The sequence below is a fragment of the Marmota marmota genome, unplaced genomic scaffold, assembly GCF_001458135.2.
Source record: "Marmota marmota marmota unplaced genomic scaffold, marMar, whole genome shotgun sequence".
Taxonomy (NCBI): domain Eukaryota; kingdom Metazoa; phylum Chordata; class Mammalia; order Rodentia; family Sciuridae; genus Marmota; species Marmota marmota.
Genome location: NW_025999990.1, coordinates 760,122 through 781,605, shown reverse-complemented (window position 1 = coordinate 781,605; position 21,484 = coordinate 760,122). Strand labels below are relative to the sequence as shown.

General features: G+C 39.7%; 1 long non-coding RNA gene across 1 annotated transcript; it reads left to right on the top strand.

Moving 5' to 3' along the window:
* The first annotated feature begins 7,484 nt into the window (after window positions 1-7,484).
* Window positions 7,485-18,100, top strand: LOC125617698. The gene is made up of 2 exons (XR_007348772.1): window positions 7,485-8,500; window positions 17,356-18,100. It is a non-coding gene; the product is annotated as an uncharacterized LOC125617698 (long non-coding RNA).
* Window positions 18,101-21,484: the final 3,384 nt, after the last annotated feature.

The following is a 21,484-nucleotide window of genomic DNA, read 5'->3' as shown; positions in this document are numbered from 1 at the left end:
TTTAAAATTAGTGATCAGAGGCTCAAAGAGACAAAACCCCTTCACAAAACCACAGCATTCAAGAGTACTTGAATTTAGACTCAAACTGAGATCTCCCGGTTACTCACTTCAAGGATTTAATCACATTCTATACTGTTGATTTTTTTTTTTAGAAAGAGAGAGAGAGACAGAGAGAGAATTTTTTAATATTTATTTTTTAGTTATCGGCGGACACAACATCTTTGTTTGTATGTGGTGCTGAGGATCGAACCCGGGCCGCATGCATGCCAGGTGAGCGTGCTACCGCTTGAGCCACATCCCCAGCCCTATACTGTTGATTTTAATCCAAATGTTGAAGGCTAAGAGTTCGAAACTTTATTTTCTTTTAATATTTCTAAATTCTATTAATATTACTACGGCAAGCATCTTCATTACAAATTGACATGAAAATGAGGTTTCTACTAATGTTTATTTTGTTTCTTGTTCTAATTAGTTATATATGACAATAGAATGCATTTTGACACACCACACATAAATGGAGTATAACTTATCATTCTTCTAGTTGTACACAATGTAGAATCACAGCAATCACATAATCATATATATACACGGGATAATAATGTTTCATTCATTCTACTATTCTTCCTATCCCCCATACCCCCTCCCCTCAACTAACCCAAAGAACCTCTATTTTTTCCTTGGCTACTACTCCCTCTTATTTTGAATTAGCATCTGCATATTAGAGAGAACATTTGGCCTTTGGTTTTTGGGGGACTGGCTTATTCAAATTCTCTTTCCCCCAGCTACTTAAGATGATTTTTCACACATTTAAATACTTCAGTTAAAACCCAGTTTGTACGCATTTCTCAGACTTCTGGATATAATAGCACTTTCTGAGTGTGGCTCACCATGAACAAAACTGGTTCAGGGAATAAATACCCAAATTACATTTCATTCTTTTTCCTTTAAGAAAAACAGTGGCTCAATCTAAATGGAATGACCCCAGACCCACAAGTTGCAAGCTCCCAAAAGCTTCTCTGAGACTACCTTGGTGGTTGTAATGGTTTGCTAGGACTGCCATTAATAAAGTCCTAGGACTTACCAGCTCACAAAGTGGAAATTTACTCTCACTCTGGAGGCCAGAACTCTGAGATCAAAGTATTGGCAGGTTGGTTTCTGAGTCCTCTCTCCTGGGCTTGCAGACAGATGTCATCTCCCCATGTCTTTCATTTGGTTTTCCTTCTGTGCCTGTCCATGTCCTAATTTCCCCTTTTTATAAATACAATAGTCTTATTGAATTAAGGCCCACCATATGACCTCATTTTACCTTAATGACCTCTCAAAGACCCATCTCCAAGTACAGTCCCATTCTGATACTGGCAATTAGGACTTCAGCATATGAATTTGGAGAAGACACAATTCAATGTATAACTGTATCCTAACAATTTTCTTTTGCAAGGTGAGCTATGTTGTATGATATAAATATATATGCTTCTGACCATGATAACTAAGAATTTAAACCACTACTTTTGCTAAGTGCTTTTGTGTTGTTCACCTGTGACAACACGGACAAGTTATTTTGTGAGTGATAATAAAAACAATAATTTTTATTGAAGCAAAATAAATTACATTATAGTTTCCATCTTAGAAGACATCACTGATCTCAGTCCAAAAAAATAGTATAGATGTTTTCACCAATTACAGATTGCCAATTAGTAAAAACAAATTCTAGATTCCTAAAAATTTTATTGAGACCAATAACATCTTAATTTCTTTTTTTTAAGAATTCTTTTTAGCTGTAGATGGACATAACTTTCTTTTTTTTGGTTTTTTGGTTTTTTGGTTTTTTGGTTCTTGGATTTGTTTTGTCTTGTTTATTTTTATGTAGTGCTGAGGATTGAACCCAGAGCCTCACATGTGCTAGGCAAGCACTCTACCACTGAGCCACAGCCTCAGCCCACATCTTAACTTCTTGTTATATATCTGACACTCAAAACTGCCCAACCTCTAATGAAGAGAAGGCCCCGAATAATCTACCCTACATATGTCTCTCTACTTGGTAACCATGTGAAGCTTCAAAATGTCCCAACAAGAGACAAATCAGATATGTATGTTACGTCAATCTCAAAGCTACCACTTAGGTGGTACCTACTGATTTCACATATTATGCTAGAAATAAATCATTTGTCCCCTCAAAATACTTGCAAGAGAGACATCATTGTCTCTGCTTTACCAGGAAGTAGACAGAACATTAGAGATATTAAATGAATTGACCAAAAATCACACAGTTGTTCAAGGTAGACCTTAGATGTAAACCTAGTCCTGTCTGGCTCCAACTTTTTTTCCCACTACTTCCTTGACTTCTGAAGATATGTAGCAGTGTACTTAGTCTAAGTGGCTCAATAACTCAGAATTTTTCCTGGGCCATAAAAATATCCAATCTAGTTCCATCAACTGTTAGTTCAAGTAAATAAAATAACAAGAGCATCTTTGTCTCTATATTTTAGCTGCAAAATCAATCATGGGGTATTTACCACTAGAAATAAAATCTACATCTGTCTTTAGGTGATGATGAATATTGAGGCAGACACATATACTTTACCAGAAAAAAAGTTACCTATATGGAGTCAACCCAAATAGTAATCACGAGGTACTACGTAACATCTCTGGACCATGGTCTTGCAGACACTTATTCCATTGTTTAATTTTGCTCACTTTGTGACTGGGCTTCCCAGTCAACATGTTCTGAAAGAAGGAATGCTTTCTAGTCCACCTTCATTTTTTCTTGCAGTTCTGAGGGCCATGACTTGAACAGGGCAAGTGCTCACCAAGTTTCATGACTAGCTTTGAGGTCTTTACAAAATGACCAAGAGAAGCTCATGGAGGATTTGGTCACAACCTTACAATTATACAACAAGGTATCCAGGAAATCCCTAAAACCATTCCTCAGACCTGGTCCTGAGGAATGGCTGGTGGTGCTCATGAAGAGTGCTTTATGACAACTACGAAATTTGTTTATGTAAGTAGGAAGTGTAAGAAATCTTAACCAGTCCTAATTGGGGAACTTACTCCTAAACAAAGCAGAATTCTGTTTGGGGCCCTCATCAATCTGCCTGAGAGAGCTGACTGCAGCACTGACTCAGTCGAGTCTACCAGTGAGCTAGAAATGCCTTCCTTTCCCTACTGCTGCTCTGTTGTCATCTTTCTTCCATAGCAAGACTTGATCCTCGTGGTCAAAAAGTAGATTTCTTGAAATTACAACAACAGGGAAAATCCAGAGTAGTATGTCTAGAGTTTTATTCTAAATACATAACTAGACACACCATACCTCTTTAATTAGAAGTAGAAACTCAAAAGAACATACAAAGATACTTGATACTTAAGACTAAGCCAAGAGCGAGCCCTCCTGATAAATATAATAGGAATCCTGATGGCAGAGATCAAAAGGTCTTCTTCAAAAGAAATGCACGTGAAACTTGCAGTGAGAACATGATTGGATGCATATTGGTAAATCTGGTCTCTAAGGAAAAAGTAATCTTCAAGAAGCCTGCTGTAAGACACAGAATGCTTCTTTAGTCTGATGTCTCCTTTCAGTTCAGCATATATAGGTCTGCTCTGGGCCCTTCTATTTGTCCCAGAATGATTCTGCACACCTTTTCACACCACAGAGCACTAAGAAAACTACAAAATTCTTCAGCCTATTGAGAACAGGCTTTAAAAATTGATAATAGATTGAGATAAGCTAATGGACTTACTGATCCTTTAAGGAGGCAGAGATATTTTGATGTAGAGTTAGAGGCACTTTGAAAACCAAACAAGCTCTAGGGATTTAGAGCACTTGGGCCATCTCGAGACTGGTTTGAAATTCTCTCCTGTTTTCTGGGAGCTATTAACTGCATCACAGATTCAGGTAGATTAGAAGACATTGGCATCTAGACACAGAAGCAGAGTTGGGGGAGGGAGCTACCAATCCCCAAGGAATAAGTCTCTGCTAAAATTCTGAATCTGAAATTTTCTTTCCTCAGAAAACACAGGTTTGCAGAAGACACCAATTTAGATTCAGAAAGGAGGCCATAAATTTGGATAAACAAGATAAGCATAAAATAAGAACAAGAAGCCAGGCGTGATGGTGCATACCTGTAATACCAGTAGCTTGGGCCACAGAGGCAGGAGGATCATGAGTTCAAAGCCAGCCTCAGCAATTTAGCAAGGCCCTAAGCAACTCAGTGAGACCCTCTCTCTAAATAAAAATATTTTTAAAATGCTGGGGATGTGGCTCAGTGGTTAAGCACCCCAGGTTCAATCCCTGGTACCAGATAGATAGATAGATAGATAGGAACAAGAAGAAATCCAAGGTGCAAAATATGGTAGAATACAGAACCTGGACTATTCAAGTAACTTCTAGTAAAGCTTATATATGCATTATCATAGTGCAGACTCCATAGGTAGCCTTCCAAACAGCAATTCTAGAAAGTGAAAGGGTACACTAGGGCTCCAAAAGTGAGTCATGCCAAAGCCATCACTGCACAGCTACCCACCCCTATCATCAAGGCAGAAATGACTCCATATTAGCCACAACTTCCATGATCTCATTAGCAAAGATATTAAGAATCCGCCGTTCCTCTCAGAGTAAAGATTGAAATGGTGCCACAAATTATTTCACCCAGAACATTTCACTTTTAATGGGTGGATGGGCATGGGGAAAAATAATATCCATCTCCCAGTGGTAGTTTTCCTTAATCTTTTTGGGAGGATATTTGTGTGATTGAAATGTGTCCTGATGTATGCTAGTCCAGATAAAGTCCTAAATGTGGCCTCCTGAAGATTTGGAGAATGGTTGAGACACTTTCCTTACAAGTAAGCAGATTGACCAAAAGTCAACTACGGTCTTATACAAATTAAAAGTTCAAGGATGGATCTAGCTTAGTGCATAGATAGATTCAGGACTCAAATAATATGATAAAGATTTGGCTCCCCTCACCACACACACACACACACACACACACACACACACACACACACTTCAGTTAGCTCTGCCTTCCCAAGTCTCAAGTCCCACATATCTGTATGATGACATTAGCACTATGGACCTCTCAGGCATCAAAAGTCCTATTCCACATACAAGTCTCAGCACAGCTGATATGGTCACATGTTTACCTTCAAACCCAGACTGTGTCAGAGTCAGAGGGAACTGGGCCACAGACTGTTAGAAAAGTGGAGATACAGCTATGGTTATCATAAGAAAGGGTGAATAGGGACTGCCAGAAACTATGTATGCCCACTCCAATGAGCAAGTGGCCTTGAAGCTTATGTTTGAAGAAACAGCTGATCTTAGTTTGGATATCTCTCCAGAAAACAGAACCCAAGACAAAGGTTTGCATGCAGGCCATCTCTCTGCAGAAATGAATTAGGAAATGGTTGGGAGCTGGGAAGGATGAAACAGGAAAGAAGGAAAAATCAAGGCAAGGAAGATTGCAGGTGTTTATAGAAGGAGGGACCCAGGAAGAGAGCACTTGCTGATCAGCTCCCACGTTCCAATGGTCAAGGATTATCTATAGATGTTAGTTCTCATGTCTTGATAGATGTAGGCAAGAGAATGGACTAATGGTTCCTGAAAATATTCCACACTGCAAAGTCAGAAAATCCTGAAAGCAGAAAGAGGGAGATAGATAGTATAGCTGGTCTCCATGGCAACAGTCAGGGTCAAAAGTAGGGCAAGAGGATGTGAAGTAGGACACAAGAATTCTTGGATGTACCTTTCCTCCTGACACTTAAACTATTTTGCTTTGTTTTGTGTGTCGTTTCTGGTTAATTTTTAACCAAGAATAACTGTAAAGGGAAAACACCACAGGGCTGGGCATGTAATTATATGAGGAACAACAGAGAAAAACCTGGGCTTGAATCTTTACTCAGCCATCATCAATTTCACTTAGTCTTTTAGTCAATTAAACTATCATCAGTAAAACATAAATGTCAATTATGCCAACCTTATGTGATTGTTGGGAACATTATTAGTATGTAAAGTCATACTGTCACCTTATTAAATATATTATTTCATTTTCACTTTTTTTTTTTTGTACCAGGGATTGAGCTCAGGGATGCTTAACCACTGATCCACATCCCCAGCCCTTTGTTATATTTTACTTAGAGACAGGGTCTTGCTGAGTTGCTCAGGGCCTAAGTTGCTGAGACTGGCTTTGAATTCACAGTCCTTCTCCCTCAGCCTCCCAAGCTCATTTCCACTATTCTTAACAACAAACAAGGCTTCATAAATTTTAAACTGTGTGTGCAAAATAAATGGACTTTTATTAGTAACCTTTCTAACTACTTCCACTTCCCTTCAGTTTATGCAGTTTACAATTCATGATGTTTAAAACAACGCCTGAGCTAGGGATGCAGCTGAGTAGTAGAGCACCCGCTTAGAATGCGTGAGGCCCTGAGTTTGATCTTCAGCATCATACACATACAAAAATCTTTCAACTCATTACAGAACCAAATGTATATCACATAAACAGAAAACAGAAAAGCTGCAAAATGTCATTGATAATGCTGCAGGATTCACTATCAAGATTTCACCTAAATTCTTTTTTTGGACTGGGGATTGAACCCAGGGGTGCTTAACCACAGAACCACATCCCCAGTCCTTTTATATTTTTATTTTAAGACAGCATCTTACTAAGTTGCTGAGGCTGGCTTTGAACTATGATCCTCCTACTTCAGCCTCCCAAGCTGCTGGGATTATAGGTGTGCACCACTGCACCCAGCTGCCCCAAATTCTAATCTCCTGAAAGCTATCACCCATCATTTTTTTAAAAACCCACTCAATCTAAAACAAGGGAAGAGATATTTTCTATTCAGCAATATGGTAATGCAGTTTCCAGGAACTTAGAAAAAATATATAGACAATACATTTGTTATCACTGACAGCAGCTCAAATGCCTAAGCATTTGCTTTCCACAGTTTTTAAAGAGCATGCTGGGGGGAAAAAATGCTAAACCCAAAGATGATCCCAAATCCTAGCCCCTGAGACAGCATTGTTTCAGCCCGAGTGTTGATTTCAGTCCCACAGGGCCTGTGTGGCTCTTCAGAGGCTTCTGCTGAACACCATCAAATCATCAATCTCAATGTCCTCTCACTGTGGAAGATACGAAGATGCGGGCTTCTAAGGGACGAAATGCAGAAAGCCATCTCTTCTCTCCTTTAATTTAATTTAATTTTGTTCTTCAAACTGAATTTAATCCTGAAGTGATTTAAATGTTTTCAGTAGAAAACCAAACCAAACCTGAGTGAGGGTGGACAGAGACGGCTCCTACGAGACTCCTGTGAGAGAAGCTTTTAAATGCTCAAATCTCCTTCAGTTCCCCAAGTACCCTAACTAACTCTACATCAAATTACATCACTCAATACAGCTAGAGCCAGTTTTCCAAAAGCAACTTGATTGCAAATCAGTATCTGCAGGTGTTAAGGAAAAGGTCTAACATCCCCCTTTAAGCTATCCTCAAAAGCTATCTAAAAGGTGGAATTCGTGAATGTGACACCACCTACATTTTAAGCCATACGAGCTAAATGTACTCTCCAAAAGCAATAAAATTCTACCCAGCTTTTCCTCTATCAAGAACTAGTAGGCAAACAGACAAACTTCCTTACAGATGGGAAAGAAACCAACAACTAGGTCATACCTGTAAGAATTTCCCAGCTCAAGTTTTAGGAAAAGAAAATGGTAGGGATGATAGGAACTATGAGCAAAATCATAATTGAGATGAAGGAAAAAAGACTCTACTGAATAGGGGGAGGAGGAAGGAGATGATCTCAGACGAGTCATATACACTAAGGCAGGTGGGAGCTGGGCTGGACTGGACAGCACACATCTTTCTAATGAGAGCAGCAGCTACTGAGTTCCTGTTCCTGTGGTCACATGTCTACTCTGGCCAAGCATTGCCAGGTAGGTCTCTATCATCTCCAGCATGGTTAATCAGTTTGGCAGCTCAAATTCTCAAGAGAGACAATATCATTGGTCAGCTCAGCCTAGATCCTGGTTTCCTGGGAGCAGGTATCTGCTTCTAGTTCAGTCAGCTGTGACAAGGGGGTCTGAGGAGAGACAGAACACATGATCTGTTATCTACACCAGAAGAACTTGGAGAAAGAAGAGCTAATTTATTAGAAGTGGGATATGGGAGGGATTGATACAGCAAAGCCTGCCTCACAAACCTAAAAGGCAAATTGCAGACTTTTGACAGCCATGCAATTATTTCTGCCTTGCATGAGACTCTTCCCACAATTCCCCTGTATGCGAATAGATGCTGTACTGAACTCTCCAATCTTGCATTCCTTGTTTCAGCCAAGAAGAGGATGCAAAGTAAATAATAATGCTTCACCTCCTGTTTCTCTAAACTGTTATTAAGTCTGAACGTGTTTGGCCAAATAGAAAGCTGCCTGAGAAGTTCAATTGAAGATGGATCCAAAATATGTCATGTTACCAAAACACTATTGCTACATTCAGCATATGAAGTCTGCAGTAGAGGTAAACTATTTCATGGCTGCATCTATCCAAGATTATCTTTCTAAACAGAGAAAAAGAACAATGTCCCCAAGAAAATGATGAAGCTATGGATATCTAACCTGCTGCAGTATTATTCATAGACTCTTAGCTTGGGAAATTGAGGGCAAGGCTCAAGGGTCAGCAAATTTTGACCCAGAGAAAAATGGAGAAGGCTTTGCTGGTATGCCTCCAAGAGACAGAAGAATCAGTACCTCACTTTACAGATGAAGAATCTGAAACTCAGAAGGGTTTAGAGTCTAGTATTTCCTAATAGAATTTGGGTCTTCTTCCAGTCGAGGGCTCTACAAATATCTGTAGCAGCTTCTTGGTTTGAGGTTAAAGAACCAGATACAAAACCAGATACACATAAGTAAAAGCTACTTCTTTCTAAAGACATCTGTCACTTATCAAAAGTAGCCCATGCCTTGAAATGCAATGACTGAAGAACAATGTTTCTTGACTCAATAGGAGCCTGTTTATAATTACAAAATTACATAGACACACTTTAATTTAAAAATCAAGAAAATGACTTTACTGTGCTATGAAACCTATATAAAAATCCTGTCAGAGAAAGTAGTTTCTAGTTAAACTCTTGTTTTCAGATACCTTTACTCTAAAATTTCTTAGACTTATTCTTTGACCACTGATGACTTTTTGGCAATCTCCAAAAAAAAAAAAAGGAAAATCCCAAACTACATCCCTCAAACCTGAACACATAATACCAGTCCAGCCTGCAGTTGAGGGCAGAGTGACCAAGTCCCATGACTCAAGTTTCTGTCCATCTTTCAAGAACTTGGGGAGGGGACATTGCCAGTGGTCCTAAAGGCTATCCAGCCTATCCCTCTCCCATTATCCCTGAAGAAACTGAGTCTTAAAGCAGACAAGTGACAGTCCAGGTCCATAACCCAGTGGTAGGAGAGTTAGGGCATGGTTCAGAAAGCCCAAATGTTCAGTCAATTGAAAGAGAGATAATTTTGAAATTTCAAATTCTGCCACATATTATTTCCCAGACTGTGTTCCTGAAAACATCAGTCCTCTAAGTAACTGATTTAAAAAATAGGAAAGTATAAGAATAAAGGAAAGGAGGGAGGGAGGAAGGGAAGGAAAAGAGAAAAAAGAAAGTCGATCCAGGGCCAAAGTACAGGAAAGGCAACAGACCACATGCCCTTCTTGAAGATTTATATCACACACTAGAGAATCAGAGAAAGAAGCCCAGCAGTAAAGAAGTCTGTTTAACTCAAAACTCTTTTTCCAAGTCACATCCATTAATGTCCTACAGACCTGGTGTTCTAGGAAACATACATTGGGACATGCTGACTTAGTGAGAAGAGAAATGAATTTCAAAATAATTGGGCTGGAAAGTAAAGAAATGGAAACAGCCTGGCTCATGTCAAGCAAGAGTTCAGAAATGGCACCATGTCATCTTCATTTTCTTCCCCTGGCTCTTTTATCCTGGGACTTGGGAAGAATTGGAGAGTAAGGGTGTCCTTGAATAGCAAGGACGAGGAGAATAAATTTTCTTCTTGAGTTTACCATTAAAGGTTTGTGTAAAAGAGTAAAACACAGATCTGCCTTTTCTACTTTTCTCCATGGGTATTTAAATCCCTACCAGAAATAAAAAGCTTAGAATAGTATTCCTACATATTTATAACTGCTTTACAATGAGCTACCAGGATTTTTCCCTCTTAACGCTGATAAAGTTACATCCTACCTCAGAAACTGTGAGGGAATCAAATTTGGCCTTATAAATAAACTAATTTATAATATTTAAAAAATATTAAAGACTTTTTAAAAAAGGAATAGGGGACACAAATATCCCAAACTGTGAAAATGCCACATTTTTATACCCAAATGATTCAAAATAGATGAACAGAATGCTTCCAAACTTTCTAAAAATATGCATCTTCAGGCAATAAAAAAAAATCAATCTAAAGGGTCATTTATTTCAAGCACCTAAAAGCCTGATTTAGCACACCAATGAGCCCACACTGCTGACTGGATCTGGGAGACCAGGGCTGAAGAAAGGTCATTCACACTCCTCCCTAACTCCTTAATGATATGTTTAGCCAGGCTAATTTTAGACCTGTCGGAAGCTTTTGATTCAGTTAGCCATAAGGTGTTGGTGACAAGTCTGTGGTCAATGGCAGGCGTGGGTTGAGCTCCTTTTGAAGTCAATTGGTGAGTTAATTCCTGGAAGGAGAGTGTCAATAGGTAGTCACAGGAACTGCTCATGATCCACATATCCTGGGAGGTCTTTTCTCCCTACCCTATTTACCTAATGTGGGCAGGAGGCTCTGGGAACCATCAGGGGAAGAAACATCTTTTTGATGATACCCATCCCATTACCACCTTTTCAACTGACCATTCGAAATTATCTTATGCTTTCACTTAGTTCATAACTATTTTTATTCAGGAAGAAAGTAGCTGGCTTCAGGTCCACCTGAATAGGCGGAGCTGTGATCTTAGGTTAGAGGAAATGCTTTAAGGATATCAGAGGTATCTTCATCATAGCTATTTGGGGATGGAGGCTCTCTGACAGGACTTTTAACAGATGCTTGAACATAGACAAGAAAAGCCTTCTTTTTTCTTATATCCAGAAAGTCATGTGCCTACAACAACTTCCAGAAAAGGCTGTTCCTCTAGTTCACATTTCACCTAGAAATAGATGCCCTTTTCTCTGCTTTGCCAGATTTGGTTGGGCGGGGATGTCATTACCTGAATTTCTTTAGCCTTGTAAGTTTTTGTACCAATCAGCTCAGAGTGTACCATGAGTGGTTCTATTTTGTATCATGTGCAATTCTGTACAATATATGCTCTGTAGAGGTATCTGTAGAAAAGAAAACATCAATGTTCCACTCAAAAACTCACCAGCCAAAGCAGCGGGGAATGCCTTTATCACTATCACCTCCTAGATTTCAACAAATTCTGATGTTGTAATGGAACCTGGGACTAATCCATTACCACCCTCCTGTTTTTATAGAATAACACTTAAATTTCTTTAATGCACATGATAATTTAGCAGAACCAGGAAATGTCCACGGAGCACAGAATCTGAAACTATTTTTCTAAATTTATTAATCACTCATGTTCCTCATCCTGGGTCAAAAAGTGTGGAGAACAGCAGAAAGAAAAGGTAGTGGGGAGAGGCAAGTAAAGGTGAAACAATTAAGTGAGAAAACAGAAGTCAATTAAGGAATAATCTCTAATTAGAATCATACTTTTCTCCCCAACTGTTTTCTATGTTCTTAACCTTTCACCATAAATCAGATACCAGCCAGTCTCAGTGAATATCCTCGGTTATCACACCTAAGAGACAAAAAGGCAGAAAAAAGGACTTCTACACGAGCTCTATTATCCAGCTTTGAAATTCTAGATGTTTCAGTGTTTCATATTGTAACTGAATTTTGAAGTGCTCATCTCATTGACAGTCCTGTGCTGAATATTTTCATGTGCTAAAAACTCTGCTGCACACTCTAAGGAACATGACTATGAAGGAGACTTAGCCTTGCCTCTAGAAATTTAGTTTAACAAGAGAGAAGAAAAACATTCCTCCTGGTTACAAATTCTAAAGCTGTCACATAACATAGCACCAACTGTAACACAGAAGGAATCAGATGCCTTAAGAGTTGTTCAACCTGAGTGTTATAGGGGAGCAAAGAAGGTGTTTGTAACTTCTATTTAGAAAGACACTTTTATCAAAGAGGTGGCTTCTTAGCCTTGGCAATTTAGTGAGACCCTAAACAACGTATTGAGACATTGTCTTTAAATAATATACAAAAAAGTTCTGGGGATGTGACTCAGTGGTTAAGTGCCACTGAGTTTGATCCCCAACACCAAAAAAAAAAAAAAAAAACAGTGGCTTATTGAGCTAGGCCTTGAAGAATAGGAAGGGCTTAAACACAATGAGAGGATACTGATTGGCGAAATCTCTGGGAAAAGGAAAAGACACAAAGATACAAAAATAATTTTTTTTATTTACCTATCTTATTTTTTTATTTACCTATCCTCCATGTTAACAAAACTGGTCCACTTGCTATTTGCCAAATAGAGCAAGTGGACCAGTTTTGTTAACATAGAGGATAGGTAAATAAAGGGACATGGCTAGAAAAGTGTCTTGAAAGCCACATTGTAGAGTATCAAGAAGAGGAAGTTAAAAAGTTTGGTCTAAATTCTACAGGAGATGGGCAGCCACTGAAAACTTTTCACAGGGCCCATCTTTGAGCAGATTTAATTAGACCCCAGTGAATTAAAAACTAGAGATGAGGGATATAGAGAAAGGCATCAGCTTCTTAGGATGATCCAAGCCAGAGATAAAGAGCACCAGCAGTGAGAATCTAAAAGAGGCAGATTCACGAGACATTACAGATACAGAAAGAGCAGGAATAATTTGGTGTGAAGGCTAAGGAGCATTTCCTACAGTCCTTGTAATGAAAATAAAATCCCACCATGCCAAATGGTAACTTGAAAGTGTCAGATTGTGAACCTATCACTGAGATGTTCTCACTGTTGCTCAATACTGTTGACTAATTGGATGGTTTTGCTTTTATAGGTTGATAATGCTTCATCTGTTGTAAGATTTTTTTAAGTTGCATCATCTCTACCATATGTTTTCAAAGTGTACAAGACCAGAATAAGCAGACAGACACCAGATATCACAGATATTTCAGACTAAAGAAAGACAGGGGAGGTCTTGTAATCTCTTTCATGTATAAATACAGCAATAGCTATATAGTGGTAGACCCATGGCTGTTGAATATAAAGGAGATAATCTATTAATACTATCCAAATCAACTATCTTATTATACCATGTCCTTCCTCTGTGTCAAATATATACCCTGTCTCTATTCACTTTTACATCACTGACATCAATAATGTCATTTTAAAAATAAAGAAAGAATTAATAAAGAATTCAGTCTGCACATAACATTTCTCTACCACTTCATCACTAAACAGCCTCAATCACCTAGTCATATGCTAAGGAACTGGGAGCAGGAGTTGGGGAAGTAGGATGCATATTTTTAGAAAGTTTGGAAGCATTCTGTTCATCTACCTACTCTGTGGTAGAGGGCAGGGTGTGCTTAGCATGTGCAAGGCCCTGAGTTCAATCCCCAGCAGGGGGAAAAGTGTGAGGACAAAAAATAATAGCCTTTTCATCTAGATTAGCTTCTAATGCAGACACATTGTTGACTGTGTTCCTCGGGTAGCCTTCCCTGATAAACTAGAAGCAAACTAAACCCTGGCCAGAGAGTTCTTTATTTGATTTAGAATTTCTTTTAGTGTAAAACTTGTTCTCTGCTTCCCTCTTCTGTTCTTCTCTCCCTTGGTACATTGCAAACATTTAGTGAGCACTTAGTATATGCTCAGCACTGGGCCCAGTGATGCAGATACAAAGACAAAGTCAACCATCCTCTGTTTTGTGCAAATATTTATAAAAAATATGTGCCATGTGGAATGCCTCCCTTATAAACAGGGGCCATCTTTACTTATAGCTGTTGACATCTGAACACTAGCACTTCATGGTGGTTACATATGTGAAATTCAGAGTTCTAGGACAAGGATATTAGTGCCAGCTGGACCACGTCCTAGCTATGCAAACCTGGCAAGTTATCTAAACCCTCTGAGCCTGTTTCCCTCTTCTGTAAAATAAAGATGACCATACTAGTACCAACATCAGAGGGTTCTGGTAAGAATTAATGAGACAATTCATGCAAAAACATTAGGACAGCACCTGCTATACACTAAAAAGCACTAGATAAAATATTATCATTATTTGCATTCATATCTGACCTGTGATGAATCTGAAAATGACCTCTGGTGGCTGTGATGGTGACTGTCCTTTTAGCAAGTGAGAATGAAAGACTCAGAAGCATTTCACAGATCGGTCTAGAAGTAATGTCCATGTCAGTTTGCATGTCACAGGAGAAATGCTTCTTCAGCCTGTACCATGTTTTCTGTTTTGTTTCTCTCATTTTCTTATACCAGAAAATTTTCATCTGCTCCTGATGTTTAGTCTGTATTTAAAGACACAGCATTCAGTTTGCAAAGCCAGTGGTTCTCTGCCAATGCTGTCACCACCCAGAGTTGAGGCTCCGAAGACCTGCTCTGCAGCAAGCAGTGAATTAAAACCACTTGTGTCCCATCCAGACAGTTGCTGTATTCTGGGCAGGTTACAGGATCAAGCCCCAAATGAGGAATATAACAGAAATCATAGAAGCAGGCAAAGGAGAAATTATGTTCCTCATGCAAACACTCAGAGCAATTAAAAATGAAAAAGAATGAACTAAAACAGAATATTGCAGTGGGGAGGAGGTAAAATTCTTTTGAAAACAAAGACTGTGCATCTTAGTCTCTGAGGCTGTAGATCATGGCTTAGATGAACTTATGGATGTTTTCAACATTTTTAATAAACACAACCAACAGCTGGACTCTAGTTGCCCATTGCCAGGCAGGCTACACTCCAGGGGGCTGGAATGCATAATCAATCAAGGCAGGTGGCAGGAAATTGGTTATCAGGGAACTTGTACATACTTCCGCAAGCCAGTTGCACCTAATAAAGTTTTCAAGGTGACTCTGACTTTCTTTAGTGTTCCTCACCCCCAGCTTCCTCCTGGGCATTTTGAGCCTTGTTACCCCAACATTCCAGGAAAGGCACACTCTCCCTCAAACACCACACCCTCTTCTCAAACATTATCTGCAGATGCATATTTAGCATTGTAAATTACATCACCACCTTGCTGCAGATTGCAGACCTAGACAATAATTGCCCATGTGGGCCAAGGCGATCAGGCAACCTGGAGCAGCATGCTGTCCAAATTGAAAGGGGGCAAAGCCTCTTGCCAAGCAGATGCTTTTGAACCCAGCAGATCTAGGAATTCTCTTTTGTTTTATTTACTGCCTTTAAAAAATGCAGATAGGAATATGAGATCTAGAAGTTTTCCGTGCTGCACAATTTATGCTAGCTCATTACCTCCTCCTAGACTCCAAGGCTTTGTAACGGAAATTGGCTCGGATTTCTGAGATGGGCATTACATCATAGTCTTCTTTTAGCACATTATGTCATCCCTGCTGAGACGCATTATCTAGGGTTGGCTCAGCAGTAGCGATTTTTGTGGGCCGACTGCAGTGTTCCCAAAGAACTGCTGGGAACCACAGATTGAAATCTGAAACATTTATCTTCTAAAAAGCTGAAAAGGGGGAAAGATGTTCACATCGGACCCCATTTATTTTCTTTAACCCTCTCTTGTCTTGATTCCTTTTAGATCACATATTGCTGTAAATGTCAACAATGGACAATGTGCTAAGTCTGTGCAGGGCCAATCACTGTGAGATAATCACTATTAAGGGTGCCTGAAATACTGCTCCCCATGAAGGGCTAATACACCTGACATGGCCATACATACATCAAGGGATGCTGCAAAATCATTCAAAGGAACTACCTAGCACTTACACATGGCTAACACAAAACACTCTAATTCTTAAGTTGTTTAAGAAAATAATATGTGAATGAGACTATCTGCACACACATACCTATACTTGCTTATCCTCCTGACCATGTCGTGGCCACAAAGACAAATTCTAGAAGATTTGTATTAGAAATCATTTTTATGCCAGGAACTGAACTGATATTATCTCTTCTCACTTCAACCATGAAATTAGAAGCCCATTTTGCATCACTCTATTCTAGGCAGGATTAGAAACCATTGCACAGAGGGAATAGAAAGATGCTTTTAGGATAAAGCAAAGATATTCCCAAACCCCAGAGAATCCCAATACCTCTCTCATCACAAAAGCATAATTATGGGGGGAAAGTTTCTAAATACTGAAAGGAAATGGAATACATTCAACCATGACTAAATTACAATTCCCAGCTTATACACCAACTAATGAGATTTGCTGGGTGGGGAATAAATGCTGGAGGAGGCACTAAAAGAGTGTATGATATTCCTTTTCTCTACCCACCTGTGTATTTTTTTTCAAATTTTCTTCATAGTGAATACCTTTGTGCTCTCAATTACTTTTTGTGACTCTCAAATGGTAGATACATCAAAACAAACAGTCTTATAATTAATCTGGAGGCAAATAAAGCTAACAATTGGCCTGGCCCAAGAGCCTTATTCCTATTTCTACCTTCAGTGATTTTTCATCATATTCTATTCCAATGCCCACCCCACCCCACCCCTCGCAAGGATCATAAAACAAGACGGCAGGCTTTATTCTTTCACTTCATCCAAGGCAAGGCCTGTGATTAGTCCAAGAATTCTAATGGTGGACAGGATCTCTGGCCCCACACTCCTGATATGAAAGTTACCTGGGTCACATTCAGCAACCCTGTCCTTAGCACTTCTTCTCTCATGTTTCATTATCTGTTGCCATTCATCCTTAGCTCCTATGAGGGGCCAGTGTAAAGACTGATGGAATGACCCACAGAGGGCTATGAAGCTTTCAGATGGATGGTGCTATATAAAAGAGTGTTAAACAGCTAAAAGCATTTGCAAAAATCCCTTTACCCTTCTCCCTCCTTTCCTTTGTCCCTTCATCTTCACCCGCTCCCCCTAGCTCTAAGAATTTTATGATCTCAAGGCCAAAATGCTTTAAATCTTAATAACTACATGTGCCACTCGGGATACTGAAAGGAAACTATATATACTCTACTTGACTCATTCCAAGCTTTTACTGCAGCCAAAGTAATTGCTGTACAATTTAAAAATTCCACTGAAAAAGCAAGTAGCCTTCCACATACTAAGCTGATTTTCGTGTAAGTTGTAAAGTATTAAATGACCATAACTTTTATCCACTAGTGAAATTACCTGACCTAATCACTCCCTTTCCCTTTGTAGAAGGTAAGAAGGAGGATCCATAAGCCCTGAAGGATGCATGCCTGTCTCTAGATTCCAGCTGGCTATCAGTCTCCAAAGACACACTGAGGGAGGAGTCAAGTATCACTTCTCCCACTTCTTCCTGTGACCTGTGCGTCCCAGTAGGCTATGCCAAATCCCGCAATAAGAGTTTGTGACGTGCTTAGAAGCCTGTAATTCATTCTTCAATCAGACCAACTGTGGAACAGAACTCTTATGCTCTTGCCCCATAAAAGGACAATGACTAGTCATGAGAGTCTATTGGAGGAGCTCTTCCTGTTGCAGGGAAAGGAAAGCAAGCCCAGTATCTGTATATAGTTCTTAAGAATAAGTACATAATTAGGGAGCCAGATTGCACAGTGAAAAATCAACTGTTCCCTAAATGGATGCCCCCCCCCCACCGTCAAAAAAAAGGGTGGAGGGTAGAAGTGACTGAATCAGAAGGGGAAGATCGTGCACCCAGCTCATTGGCTCCTGATATTACAATAAAACCAAAGCTTGAAGTGAAGTGGGAATTCTAGGTTTGTCTTCAGCCTCCTCCTCCAGCTGCCTCAGCACCAGTCACTATGCTTGAGAAGCTTGCAGAAGGAAAACAAAACAGTATGGATCTTTCAGGCTGTCCTGGGCAGAGGACATGTGGAGAATTGGCATAGCTTCTCTTCCCTGCTTCCAGAGTCACTACCAGGATCAGCTAATGCATAGAGAAATAAACATTTGTTTTCTCATTGAAGGTATTTATCCTGCTGTCTATCATCAATTCCAGAACACCTGCTGTCTCTACCACTAGATCTCTGGGTGACCCCGGAGTCCCACTGCAATCTCTTGGGTGCTTGTGGCATTTCCTAGGCTGCAGAGTCTTCCCTACTTCTCAGAGAAAGCTCATAACAACATACTTTTATGCCTGTCTTCTCAAGGGTACCAAAAAACGTCTGCAAGTATAGCATAGAGATACAGAGCACAAAAACATCCAGATTATAGTTCAGGCCAGAAAGACTATAAAGAAGTCAGCTTTATTCAGGTTTGGTGAAAAGACACACAGGTTCCCTTAGTATGAAGATTCAGACTATTTCTGGTTAGGATTCTTTTAAACTTCTGAGCACCCTGCCTTCACCAGGGAAGTCTTTTCCTTCTCAGTAGGTTCTACTTCTTCCATCACCTGAAAGTGGCTTATTTAGTCCTCTTATGGTTTGGATCTGGAATGTCCCCCAATGCTCATATGATGAAGGTTTTGTCCTCAGAGGTAGAAATCTGGGGAAGTAATAGGATCATGAGGTCATTGATCTGACCTCATCAATGAACTAATCCATTGATCACTCAATGAACTACTGGGAGGTGGTAGAAACTGTAGGTGGTGGGGCACCTACAGTTGGAGGAAAGGGATCACTGGGAGTATGCCCTGGAAGGTCTCCTTCTGCTGGTCTCCCTTTCCTTCCCTCTCCCTCTCTTTCCCTCCCCACCTCTCCCTCCCTCCTTCCCTCACTCACACACTGGTTGCCATGAAATGAGTAGCATTCTTCTGCCACACCCTTCCACCATGATGTTCTACCTCACCTTAGGGTCACAGAAACAGAGTCAGCCAACCATGACTAAAGCCATATGCCAAAAATAAACTTTTCCTTCTCTAAGTTGTGTCAGATATTTTGTCAAAGTGACAAAAAAAAAGAAAACCTTGATGACCACACCCTTTAACAAAAGTACTCTATCTCCATTAATTCTGAATAATGAAACTAGAAGGGGTTCATTTATTCATTAATATTTATCAAGCAGTAGTGACTATGTGCCAATTTTTGAAATAAAGAGATGTAGATGGATCAGACAGGGATTCAGTCTTTTAAGAGGAACCTCAGAAAAGCTATATTAATAAATATGTAGCAGAGACATCCTGCTTTCACTAAAAAAAAACACTTCCTCCTCTTATTCCTGAGTGCATACATTTCCCATATTCCTCTACAGTTAGATGTGATCATATGCCTGAGTCTAGCCAACAAAAAAGTAGATACAAAGGATGTTCACCACATCCAGGACCAGCCTGTGAGACCCTGCACGCTCCTTCTCCCTTGACTAACAGGGGTGGCCATGACCATCAGCATTTAGAAGGCACCAGAAGATGGCAGAACCTCAGATGCCTGCCAATTGAAGGAAAGCTGTCATTCTAGCCCATTCATGTTCAGAACTGGTACAAGGGCAAGAAAAAATTTCTGTGTAGCTCCATCACAAATTGGGTCTACTTACAAGAACAATCAAATTATTCTGAATAATATAAATATAAGATAGGGTACCACAAATTGATGAAATGATTATTTCTTAAAGTGGAAAGATTTAGTCACAGTGTATAGTAGAATAAAATAGATTGAAATAGCTGTAATAATACTATCCCATTTTTAAAATAATACGTACGTATATGTACATACACAGAAAAAGTTCTAGAAGAATACATAGCAATGTATGGGTACTTCATTCTGGGTGGTAATAAAATAGATATAACTTATCTACAGTTTCTGATACATCAGTGATGAATGTCTTATAATGACATATAAAAGCTTTGTTTAACATTTAAAAGGAAAGAATGTCTTGCCATGTGTATAGAAAGGAACAGCATCTCAAAGTGGGTAAAGACTTCCTGAGGAAAATTTGGTAAGGCATCTCAGACTAATCATCTATTAATGATCCTTCCAATACTGCAAATCTATAAATTAACTACAGCCTGAGAATTAGATCAATTCTATCACACACTTGGCTCCCAGCTCCCAATTCACAAATTGAGGCTTCATCAATGGAAATCAATTTGCCAGAAAGGATAGCAGAGATACATTAAAAAAAAAATAAGGGATTCTCTTAGAAACAGATCAAATAAATTATTTCAAAATTTCCAGGAAGAATTCCACTTAAGCCATAGATCCAATTGGTTATTGCAGCAAGGCTTCCCCTTCACATTTAGGAAGATCATAAATATGTTCTTCTAAATCTGTTCTTCCCATGTACTGGAGGATATGGGGTCCTAAAAGAAGAGTCATTTCTGCTCTTCTCCATACAATCTCCAAAAGTCCTTGGAGAAAGATTTCATTGTACAGCAAAAGTCAGAAATCTTGCAAACACTGTGTACCAAAGTCCCAAGTCCCTATTCCTCCATCTGGAGGAATGCAGATGACTTAACCAGGGGGAAGAGCAGGCCCCTGACCATCCTGATGGAGGAAGAGTATTATAGACTGAAATCCCTGCAAACATAGACAGATGGCAATTTCACTGGGAGGGCTCTTGGGAATGCCTTCGGGGAGGGAGTACTGGAAGCAGAAGCAGGTCAAAGAAGAGTTGAGCTATGATGCAGTAAGTCACAATGAAGGAATTAGGGGATCCCACTGGGCGTTCTGCAACTAGGACAGCCCTTCAGAGTTGTCCCAATTGAGTTAAAGGCTCCAAAACTTTATACACCCTTGGGGCCTGGAACAAGCAACTTTCCTTGACCAATTTTCTGGAAGAGACTCAGTGATGGGCCATCAGCAGGAAATACTGCAGGCAATGGGGAGGACAAGCACCTAGGTTCAAGGGACACACAACAGTGTCTACTACAGAGCAGCAGGAAGACTCTAACTCCTCCTCATCAGTCTATCCAGTTGTCAAAGAGATCACACCAAGATCTGCTCTTGTCATTCCTCTTTGAAATTTCTTAGTCATTTCCTATCACCCCCAGGATTAAATAAATCCTTCTACACAAGCCCATGGGGCTTTTCTTAAGCCTAGGAGTCACCCCACATGGCAGCCTCCCCCTCTGGAACCAGGCTGCAGCCACGTGGGCATATTCCCCAACACTAGAAATTGCCACGTTCTTATTGATTGATTGTATGTCCTCCTCTGAGAAGTGTCTGTTCAGGTCCTTGGCCCATTTGTTGATTGGGTTATTTGTTATCTTATTGTCTAATTTTTTGAGTTCTTTGTATACTCTGGATATTAGGGCTCTATCTGAAGTGTGAGGAGTAAAGATTTGTTCCCAGGATGTAGGCTCCCTATTTACCTCTCTTATTGTTTCTTTTGCTGAGAAAAAACTTTTTAGTCTGAGTAAGTCCCATTTGTTGATTCTAGTTATTAACTCTTGTGCTATGGGTGTCCCATTGAG